This window comes from Cryptomeria japonica, chromosome 11, assembly GCF_030272615.1.
Source record: "Cryptomeria japonica chromosome 11, Sugi_1.0, whole genome shotgun sequence".
In the NCBI taxonomy this organism is placed as follows: domain Eukaryota; kingdom Viridiplantae; phylum Streptophyta; class Pinopsida; order Cupressales; family Cupressaceae; genus Cryptomeria; species Cryptomeria japonica.
The window spans coordinates 462,268,862-462,280,649 of NC_081415.1; positions in this window are offsets into that span (position 1 = coordinate 462,268,862).

The window sequence follows — 11,788 nt, forward strand, 5'->3', positions numbered from 1 at the left end:
GGAGCAAAATAAGGATGAGAACTATGGTGAAGGGGAGGAAGGGGGTAATTCTGAAAACCCTCACTCTAACCCTAAGGGCTCGAAAAGTGAGAATGTTGCTCTGAATCCTAAGGAGTATGACAACCCTAACTCTGAGGAGACTAAATAGGACAAGGACTCTGCGAACACCATCTTGGACAATGCCCGTAACTGCACTCTGGAATCCTTCAATTTCCAGAAATGGGTTGTCGAAAACATCACCAGTATGCAAGGTAAGCAAAGGGAGCTGGAAGATAAGATTAATAAGCTGATTAAGAATTCTGACTCTGGGAAACATAATGAGGATACAGAAAATAGTGAAGCTGAGGAGGAAATGGAGATGGAGGACTGGTTGGAGAAAGATCTAACCAAAGGGGACCTAAAACATTTGGAGGATGTTATTAGAACTCTGAAAGAGCAGGTGGAGGAGGACAAAGACAACATCAACACCCGGATCGCCCGTAATGAGAAGGCTTTGAAAAGCCTCATGAACCACAGCCTCCAGGTCCTTAAAGTTTCTTCCCAGAATATGAATGATTTGGTGGATTATTTGGAAAAGAAAAATCAAGATAAGAACCTGGTAATTATAGAAGATCCTCCAACCTCCAGCCCCACCCACCAACACCCTAGACGTAGAACTAGGTAGACCACTATTGGGAAGGACACCAAAATGAAAGAGAGCCAGCTGGGATAAGAAAACAATGACCTGAGAGAAGCGGCCAAGGTGATGATGCTCTTGGTACAGAATGTTGAGGAAACTATGAAGAGTTTTTAATTAACTTGTAATGCTAGGCTTGGGGCCAATTTCTTGCTGGCCTCTTGCTGTCCCTTTCTCTGCTGCTGGTTTTTTTGCTGGTCTTTTGCAGCTATCTTGTTTTGTTTCCTTTTTGGATATCTTTCGAATGTAATCGGGTTTCGGGTCCCTTAAAACCTGTTTTTACTTAATCAAAAACAACTTTCACCAAAACCAATTTATTAATTTAAAAAATAATACAACATACAACAACAAATGTTGGGGCCCTAAGACAATGATAATAAGTTTGATCAATAGTGAAATCAACCACCAAGGTGATCTTGGAGACTGAAAAAAACCAAGTCCAATGATGAACCTGTATAATCATTACCAAATGAAGAGAGCCAATTTTAAAATTTTAAATTTAGAAGGGAAACCCGCCCATCATGGGCTCGATCTGCCATGTACCCATAGATGGCCTTGTCATCACTCTCAAAAGGGGTTTAATAATGATGATAGTACTGATATCGGGAATGGTAACTTCTTAATTATCATCCAGATGGATTTTATTGGCGACGATAAAGGTGATAGTTGGGATAGGTCAAATCACATTGGTTGGATTAAGGGTTCGCATGAGTATAGTAGATTTCAAGATTGCGATATCTACTTAGGCATAAGTTGCAATAATCACACCGTTTATTGCATGATTTTATCTCAGGGATGGCTAAGTTTTTATCACAACACTGCTCTTGCTCTAGTTCAGATTTGCGTTTTTGCTACCTTGTCTCTCCTCTGCTCTGCTAAGCTAGAGGAAACGGCTATGGGGTTGACAGGCTAAGATTGGAACCCGACAAAACTGATGATTTTAAAGCTAAGATGACGATGTGGTTTATCTGTTCGGAAGGTGGGATCGACAAATTTATGGAAAGCATGAAAGGGAACAATGAGAGGTTTTCTAAGCATTATGTGGCTTCCTGGGAGGATAGATGGGTTACCATGGGGGGTATCTCCTTCCAAATAAATGAAGAAGTTATTGCTCAAGCGACTAGTCTGTCTATGGAGGGGAGGAAATGGAAGAAACAAAGTTGCATTTCAAATACCACCAGTTTGAACTAGTTCTTTCGTGAAGGCAAAAACCCGGTGAAGAGGGTGGGCAGTTTCAACCGGGAGGAGCTTCCACCTCCATGGGACGAGGTATGCTATATCATTATGAAATACTTCACTCTGGAGTGAAGGTATGGAATTTTTTACTATTACAACCTCCCATTCCTTAACCACCTTAGAAACAAGGATTACATCTCCATTCCATTTTTCCTTCTTCATTTGTTGGATTCAAATGTTAAGGACATTGTCGAGGCCAAGAAAAAGGAAAATACTTCCCCATTCTGCACCAAGGCCTCATCCTTCGTCTCTACAATTTCCACCTGGCCCTTTGCCCGCCCTAATCTATCTCTGTCCAGAATGTGGTTGATAATCGCCCCCTGCTATTGCTACCATTAAACCTGATGCAAGCCCTCCTTAGCTACCTGAATTTGGCTCTTGGAGAAAGAAAAATAAAAAATGCCCTCCGAAGGATGTTAAAACCCCTAAGAAAGTTAGAATCTAGGAGATTGATTTCAATATGGAAATTATTGATGAGGCCAACACCCCCCACCATTTAGTGAGACTGGCCTCCAAACCCCCTGAAAAATCACTAAGAGACCCCTCCTCTTCCCATGAAACTGGGAATTCAATCCCGTCTAAGAAAGTGGCCCTATTCCAGTCTACCTCGACCCCCCACTCTGTCAACTCCACCCATACCTCTAAAAGCCCTAAAAATTCTATGAGTCCGGAGACCGGCCCCAAATCCCAAACAAATTCTCCCTCCCCGACTCTCAGGTTTGAGAAAATAATGGTGGTGGAGGAAGTGAGCAGCATAAAGGAGGAAGAAGACAACAACCTGGTGAAGTTGGGTAAGAAAGTGGAGGTCCTATTTGATAATGTGTAGAAATCACCAGCAGGATGGAGGCAATGGAAAACAAGCTGCAAGACGTCTCCAGGTTTGCTTTGAACGTGATGCATTGCTCGACAACCACTCTGTGTCTTCTGCAGGAAAGTTCTACCAAAGGCAAAAGCAAGCAAGATGATGACTACAGGGCCCTTTTCAAATTCATCACCAAGGAATGGGCTAGGAAACTCCTCCCCAAGAGGAGCCATGAAAAAAGAAATAGTTTGTTTCTATGTCTCAAAAGTCTGGTTTTTTGTTCGGTCCTAGTTGCCTACAAGTTGATAGTTTTATTTTCTGTTTATATTTGACCTTATCCACCGATTGCCCTATGTGGCATATGTTTAAAATGTGTATTATGACTTTTATATATCTGTTGAACTTACGTAGAATGATTATAGTTTTTGATAGAGGAAAGTAAGAGGGCTGTAATTTTGCTAATGTTCTGCTGACAGTTGGCTTGCCACTGTTTCATTGTTCTACTCCTGGGTCAACCCCCTTGTTTTGGTTGCTTTTAATATCAAAAACATATTAAATGTATATGCAAGACCTAATACACCACTCATAAAAGTTATAACAATAACATACAAAGTTCTCTCCTTTGCAAATACATCAACAACTATATATAATGTAAATGATTTTAACATTGACATGTCTATATATAACACTAAAATCAAATATTGTTAAACTATATGCTAAACAATAACATCTAATTTACGTTACACAGATTAAGTGCAATCTATATAAACCATCCATTGACAATATATGGAGTAACACGGGCACATAAACATGTTATACTTACAAACCAAAAGCATATTGGATTGATCGTGATCCAATTTTTATAAAGTTTCAAATTCATGATGAAAACAAATCTAATTAAATATGCAACAATCTATTGCTAATAATTATGAAAATTATTTCTCATACCATTAAAATCTATGTTTTATGTTTTTTGTCTACAACACAAAATACAAATTTTATTAAGTAGTGTAGGAGATATGAGTTTGTGTTGTTGTCATTGTTGAATTTTGCAACACATAAGATTACAACATAGGCCTACAAGATCAAACGACAAACAAAAACACCTTCCACAAATGAGAGTTGCACAAAAGAATGCTATATTACTCGAAAGCAAAGAATACATAATTACATGATGAGATACAATTGTACAATGAGGTGCTTATAAATAAATCACAAAGCTAAATTTAGGAGAACTAAAGTGCAAGCACGAGGAGCTAAATAAAGCTCAACTCTAGCTAACTAGATGCATAAAAGCTAAACTAGGTGCACAACTAAAATAAGCACTCCTAAGTGAACTTAAGCAAAAAAAAACATAACTACTTGTAAAAAAACAACTAATAGCTAAATATGCTCTAATACTCCCCTCCTTAAGTGAAGCTTAGGGTGAGTAAAAAAAACTCTAAATGCATGAATGCAGAAATGGGGCAACAAAAGGCCTGATTAGGTACCTATGTACAAACCAATGAATTCTCTCCAAGCAAAGAAAAAGGAGAAAAAGCATGTGGGAAAAAAACCTCTCTCCAAAGGCGAGAGATGCAATGCATGAAAAGAAACATGAATTGCTAAAAAGGAATGAAGGACCAAGAATCCTCCAATAAAATAATGTCCCAAAAGAATAAGAACATGAAGAACATCCTTGAATCACAAGAAGCTATAGACAACCGTCGAATGATAACTGCTATAGTGTTGAATGAAGAACCTCCTTTGAAACTAAGAAGATGATCAAGATCAATAAGACAACAATCCACACAAGTGCTCCCAATGACAGTACTCAAACAATCAGATGGCAAAAAAGGCAAAAAAAATTGTCAGTCGAAGATACAAATGGTGCGTGAATTTGCACGAGTGACCCCAACAACACTACTCAACCATGCAAGAAAAATTGCTAGTAGAAGATACAAGTGCAAATAGTATGAAGAACATTGATCAATAGAAGATGGAAGGTCACCTCCATAAGATGAAACCAAGGAAGTATTAGCACCAACAATAGAAACCCCCCCGTAATACTGACAAGGGAGAGGCATGGCATATCCACTGAAATTGTGTGTCACCATGAAGTGCATGAAGGAGAATCTGAATGTGCTCAAGAAAGTACCTATAACTAAAAAAGGGAATGCAACAGATGCACACACATGCATGGAACAAGAATCTCTAGGATTTAATGTTGTTGTGGAGGGACACTCACCAAACAAAGGTGTGATGACAAAAACAAAAGGAACTACACAAACCCCCATGACACTTTATAATACAGGGCATGTACAAAATAAGACACAATAGAAAATTGCAAAATCTCCAAAAATCATACACAAGAGTGACACTTTATCTCACCGTGTCTACAAGAAAATAAGTGCATGAAAAGGATGTTCAAAATGCCCAAATAGGGCACAGTGTTACAAAAACATGTAGGGTAGCCCAAGAGAAGCTATCCACTATAAACAAAAAAATTCAAAGAGCTAGAATGACCAAGTAATCAACCATGAAGTGAAAACACAGATGATTGAATAAAAGGCACTTGGAGAAAAATCTAGAAAATCTAACAACCTGAATAGGTGACTCTAAGAGCTTTCCAACGATATGCTAAAGTCGGAAAAAAAAGTTCATTTGCCCAAGTTATGGCCCCGGAAGTGTGAAAAACAAGTTCGACTTTGGAGGCTTGTAGAAGACACCTGGAGAAAAATTTGACAAACCTAACACCATCTACAAATTGGTGCCAAAACCAGCTTTCCAACAATATGCAGAGGTTGAAAAATGGAGCTCATATGGCCAAGTTATGAGCAAAAAACTGAACACTACTTTTTAAGCCTCAGAAGGTCAAACTAGTCAAAGTTGACCAATTGCTAATGTGGCACTTTGATGACATGACACCTTGCTGACATGGCATGCGATGATGTCAATGATGATATGGCAAAAACTCTCTACTAAATAGGTGGAATATTCTTCTAAAATCTTCTGAGATACTGCTGCTAAATTTAAAGGGCCACTAAATATAGCACACAACCAAATTTATCAAAGCCACCAAGAAATATTGTTGATCAGCTGAGAATATTCCCCTTCCCCCCAAAAAAAAAAATTAAAAAAAATGCTCCTCCTTCAATAAAAAATTCTTCAAATATCCCTTAAAAAAAGAATATTCTCCCTCTTAAATTAAAAATTACAAAAAATAATAGACAAGAATACCCTAAAGGGATATTCCCTTAGAAGGACATATGCATGTGGGTACTCGATGATGTTAGTGCTAACAGGCCTATACCTCTTGTCTTTTTAATTTGTTTTTTCTTTTTGTAATTAAAATTTTGGTTGTCCTTTTTGACGTTTAAATCAAATATAATGAAAACTTTAACAAAAATAAAAACCTATGTGAAAATTTTATTGCCCATGGATTTTGTGCAGGTACAACTAATGTAGTGTGGTACATATGTATGGATTTTTGTGCCTGATAAAACGTGCCTTCAAAAAAATCCATGTAAATTTTGCCCAACTTAGATTTTGACAATTTGATAAGTAATCTTAAGGTTTTTGGGCCTTTTAAGTACGATGGTGACCTTCGTTTTGTACCAAAGTGCCCAAAATTTTCATCTACCCCCATATTTTTCCTCAATTTGTGAGTCCTCAGTGAATTTGACCCAAAAATTCAACTGCTCAATTTTTGACAAAACAACAGTCGATCTTAGGGTTTTTTGACATTGCAGACACAATGGAAACCTCCGTTTGAGCCCAAAGCTAATAAAAAAATTACTCACCACCAAATCCATGAAAAAAGAAAATTTGGGACCTTCTAATGCATTTGAATAAAGAAACCCTCGAAATTTGAGAAGGGGCTTGTCGAATCCAAGCTCTGATACCATGTTGAAAAGCTATGATACCATGTTGAATATTGCAACATAAAATATTGCAATATAGGCTTGCAAGATCAAATGATAAACAAAAACACCTTCCAAAAATGAGATCTGCACAAATGAATGCTATATCACTCAAAAACAAAGAATATAGAATTACAGGATGAGATACAATTGTACAATGAGGTGCATATAAAGAAAGCATGGATCTAAATTTAGGAGAACTAAAGTGCAAGCATGAGGAGATAAATAAAGATCAACTCTAGCTAACTAGATGCATAAAAGCTAAACTAGGTGCACAACTAAAATAAGCACTCCTAAGTGGACTTAAGCAAAAAAAACATAACTAGCTGTAAAAAAGTGACTAATAGCTAAATATGCTCTAATAGTCATTGATGTCAAACATGGTTGTCGAGATGGATTTTGGTTCAAATGTATCTTGTGTTGGTGTTGCAAATGGTGGAAACCTCTTGGTGTTGGTTGTGGCAATATGCAGGAAAGAGTTTTTAATGTCTTGTTGATAGTTTGATTTGGTTTTCTAGTTTATGGTTTACAGAAGTCATTTGTTACTATTTTCTGGCAGGAACAGTGTTTGTCAGATTGGTTTGAAAATTCTTTGGTGGCCTCCGAATATGTTGAAGTTTTTTTTGTGGTTCAGAGGATGCGATAATATGACTCTTACAGTATTCTCAATATGATTCTCTTATGGTGTTGGTGTTTTGCATGTGAGTTATGTTGATTTGAGTGTGATATATTCATCTATGTTGTGGTTTGATATGTCTAATTGGTTTATCTTATTCAGGTCATGTTTTTTGGTTTGGATATGCTTTGGATAACAAGTTGGGATATTGGTTTGGTTCTCACCTTGGTGTGTGGATATCCACATGGATTATTTTGCATATGAAGATTTCTTTTTGGCCGATAGATTAACAAGATATAATGCCTATCTACACGTTACATTTGGTGTTGACCTTGGAGGATGTGTTAGCACGTGTGGATCATTGGATCTATTTCGGAAGGATGTTTTATGATGTATTTGGTGTTGGAGTATAGTGTACATTGAGGGGCGGGTGAATTAATGTTCAAGGCTATAAAACTTTCAAAACCAAATTTGAACAAATAATTAGTAAAATCAATTTGAATGTCTTGCAGTAACTTTTAACCATGCATTAATCAGCTGAAATGTATAACAACATAAAACTGGTATGACAGCATGAAGAATCAAAGATCTTACAATAAAAATAAGGACTCGATGATTTTCATGAGTGTAGAAAACCACTCGGAAATGCCTCACAAGCTTAATATGCAAAGTTTCAATTTACAAAGGCCTCACAGGCTAATAAGTTCTCACTGAACAATGAATATGCCTCACAAGATAATAAGTTCTCACTGAACAATGAATATGCCTCATTGACGAATAGAAATGTCAAATCTCACTAATAAAAATAAAAGGTCAATCTATGTCTCACTGACATGACCTTGAAACATCAAGCATAATTTGAGAGAATAAAAGATAGTGGGTTTCTCTATTTCATTGCAAAACAATCCAATTTACTACATTAACACACTTCATATCTCATAGACTTCATTAACTGAAGTCAACCAAACATAAAATATGTAAAATAGTGCATTGGTTTTTGTACATTACAAGAAAGTTTTCAACTATTTGTCAAATGATAAATTCTCAACAGTATGAATGTTTCATGATTACAACAGAATGATATGCTTGACAAAAATATAAACAAACTTTTCCCTCAAGTTTGAATACGAAACAACACAATGTCTCTGTCAGATTATGTAATGTACAAAATAAGCTCTAAAAACCGTTCTTCACAAAATCATTAAAACCTTTAATAACATAACCTTCTTGTTCTCAAAAGATGAACCATAAAATGAAAACCCCCCCTTTTTTACATCTTTTTTCTGGTAACTATATTTCAAAAACTGATTTCGAAAAAAGCCCAAACTGAAAACCAAAACAACATACCACTGTAACTATCCCTGAACCTTATTAAGAGTATGTTTGTTTAAACATAACATGAATGCAACACAAAACATTTTTTCTTCTTGACAATAAACAATAGAGCAGTAAACATCTTTCTTTTATCATCAAATTAACTAAACCATAACAGATGCTTTTTACCAAATGAAACAAGAACAATATTACTAGATTTAAGAAGTGTTGTTTAAATAAACATTGTGTCACCATAACCACTTAGCTCCAAGTCAACTAGAAATGTTGTTTGATACAAAACGGTCTCTAAACAATCTTTGTGTTATGTCAATGTTTGTGCCCTAGCTTACTGCAGCTAGGGTTTGAAACTTAGTCGTTAACAAAACAAACTAACATATGATATGCCCTTGAAATGATATGTTTTGGCTTTATGTTTTTACAAATAAACTTACAACTTCCTTGTCATATGCCACAAGTGTATCATGATAATACCACGATCAACAAAAAATGTAATATCAATGACACTTTTCAAAACCTTTGAATTTAGGCTTTCATGCTACATGCCACAAGTGAACAATATTGCCAAAGACTTCCTTGTCATAGGTAATAAGAGTGTAATCTATACAATGCCCAGCTTGCCAATAATAAAACCTTTTAAATACATGAGCTCAAGTATGTTGTCCATAAAAAATGCCTTGGTCAAATAATAATGGCATTACATAATTTTTGACAAGTATATTATATCATCAGACCTTTATGCAACCAAGTCAAATTTATTAATTACAAATCCTTGCAAGACACAACTTATCAATATCTTATCATCCTTGTATAGATAAGCAATTGATAATTCACCAATGATGCAATTGATAAGATACCAATCCTTGTTGAATCAAGGATATACGAGGTATCAATACCTTATGAAATACCAAGAATTCACCATTCATCATATGACAAGAATGTGTAAATAAACCAATCAATGATACAATATGAGCATATATAAGCCACAACCAAATCTAAAATGTGATATCCTATGCAACCTGTCAATGTAGCAATGCAAATACCAAAATGTCAATCTGAAAACTGAAATGTATATCATTGTAAATCCAAAAATCAAGTATCGTGAGCCAATAACCACTAAATGTGAATCCAAACTGATACTGAAACCAAATATCATTTTGTCAAGAAGGATAATCAATGAGGACAACAAACTAAGAAGGAACAAAGAAAAACATTTGGGTCCCCTCTTTCTCTTGGAGTGGACTGCCTTCAGTATTTTGGTCTGGGTGGCTTATTCTATTTTGGTTGACCCTCGATTAGGTTTTTGATGTCCTATTTCATATTTAAATAGTGCAGATGGATGAGTTGAGTGGAAGAATGTGTGTGAATTGATGAGAAGTGTGTGCGAATGATATGCAAGCATATTTGAGTTTGTGAAGGTGAGAGAGTCAAAGTGTGAAGAGCTTTGAAGGTGATATATTCAAAAAGACAGTGTGTAGAGACAAAGATTGTATTCAGAGATGTTTGCCATGATACTAGTCACTTTATTATGTTGTTCAAGGAAAATTTCATGTTCATTAGATCCTTCTCATATCAGTTCTACTATTTCTTCAGCTTTCATATGACAGTAATTCTTCTAGCAGCATTTTTTAATCTTGCCCTGAAACAGTGAGCCTCAGTTGAGCAAGTCCTTATTTTGTATCTTGCCCAAGGTTGTGTGCCTTAGCTCTGCAAGTCCATTAGTTGCTAATGCTAATTGGAAGTGAGCCCAAAAATTTGTAATCATTATTATTCATATTGTGAGTTAGATATTGTTAGGCCCGATATGGAAAGCTAATGTACTGAGAGGGGAGGGGTGAATCAGTACTTCAAATCTTTTCTTCAACAATAACTTTACTGTTAAGCATAAACCAAAAACTATTGTAACATAATATAATGCTAAAACAAATAAAAAATAATCATACATGATTCACTCCATAACACATATATTTTGGTTATGCAGAAACTCTTGGTTAGAGAGAAAAACTGCGGTGGGGATGGCACCCACAACTTCACTACTGCAATAATAAAGGTTGTTCGGTTAGAGCTACATGTTTAGCTATTTCTGATAGCTTACCTTGTTAGGATTATCAAGATCATTAGATCTACCTTGCTAAAGGATTTTACAACATATAATCTAAATGTTGCACCTAGTTAAAGGCTTTACAATTTATAGACTTTGTTAGTCTTTTACCTTGTTAAAGGTTTCTCTTATAACTCAAAATATTACAATCAAAATCTTACAAAATATCTGCAACTTCACATCTGAAATGTTATAGCAGATTTTATGTGCTCAAAATGAAATTACCTTGCTTATAGCATACCTCGGTAACCCATAAATTTACTCAGTAAACCTTTCTGTTTACTCTGTTCCTTGACTGTTCTCTGAATTCCTTTTCGGTGACCTCTGTGTATCTCTGTCAATCATAACAGTCATAACACTCAGTGCTTTCCCATGATTTTTCTTTTCCACATATGTCTTGCTTCACACACATGTTTGATCCTCGATTCATGTTGTATAAATAGATATCTTGTAACGGTGATCTTGTTCATGCTTTGATCTTACAAACATGATTCATTAAATGAATAACCATACACAATTATTTCATTGGACAGATGTCCTCAAAATCATACAAAATCTTAAGTGCAATTCCAATGAGTTAACGGTTCCTTGTTCCTCGATCTTTGTAACATGTTTCCCATATGTGTCTAGGTTCAATGAATCTGGTAACACATTTTACTCAGTGTGTATCAACTCGGTATACCATCTTTGTTGCTCGGTAGACATAGAACGTTACTCGATAGACAGCTTGATGTATACTAAACTCTGTGACTTCTTTCTTCTATAATCGACTGCTCTGTGCATACTGACTGAATATTTTGGTAGTAATAACCGACTAGGGTATATAGAATGACTTTGGACATAAAACTAATGACAACTTAGTAAATAGTAACAAATACTCAGTGATTTTTCCCAGTTTGGGTTTTGCACGTAAAATTTAGTGTTCATGTGTTGATGGTTAGTATGTTTTTCAATTGTGTTGTGTATGGTTGATTATTGTTTATAATTAATCTATTTTGAAGTTCCAAATTGATTCACCCTCTCCTATTAGTCTTGTGTTGGGTTCAACAAATAGTAGCAATGATTCACCTTCAATTTAGTTCCTTGCATACCATAGCCATCTCCCACAATCTTCAACTCAATG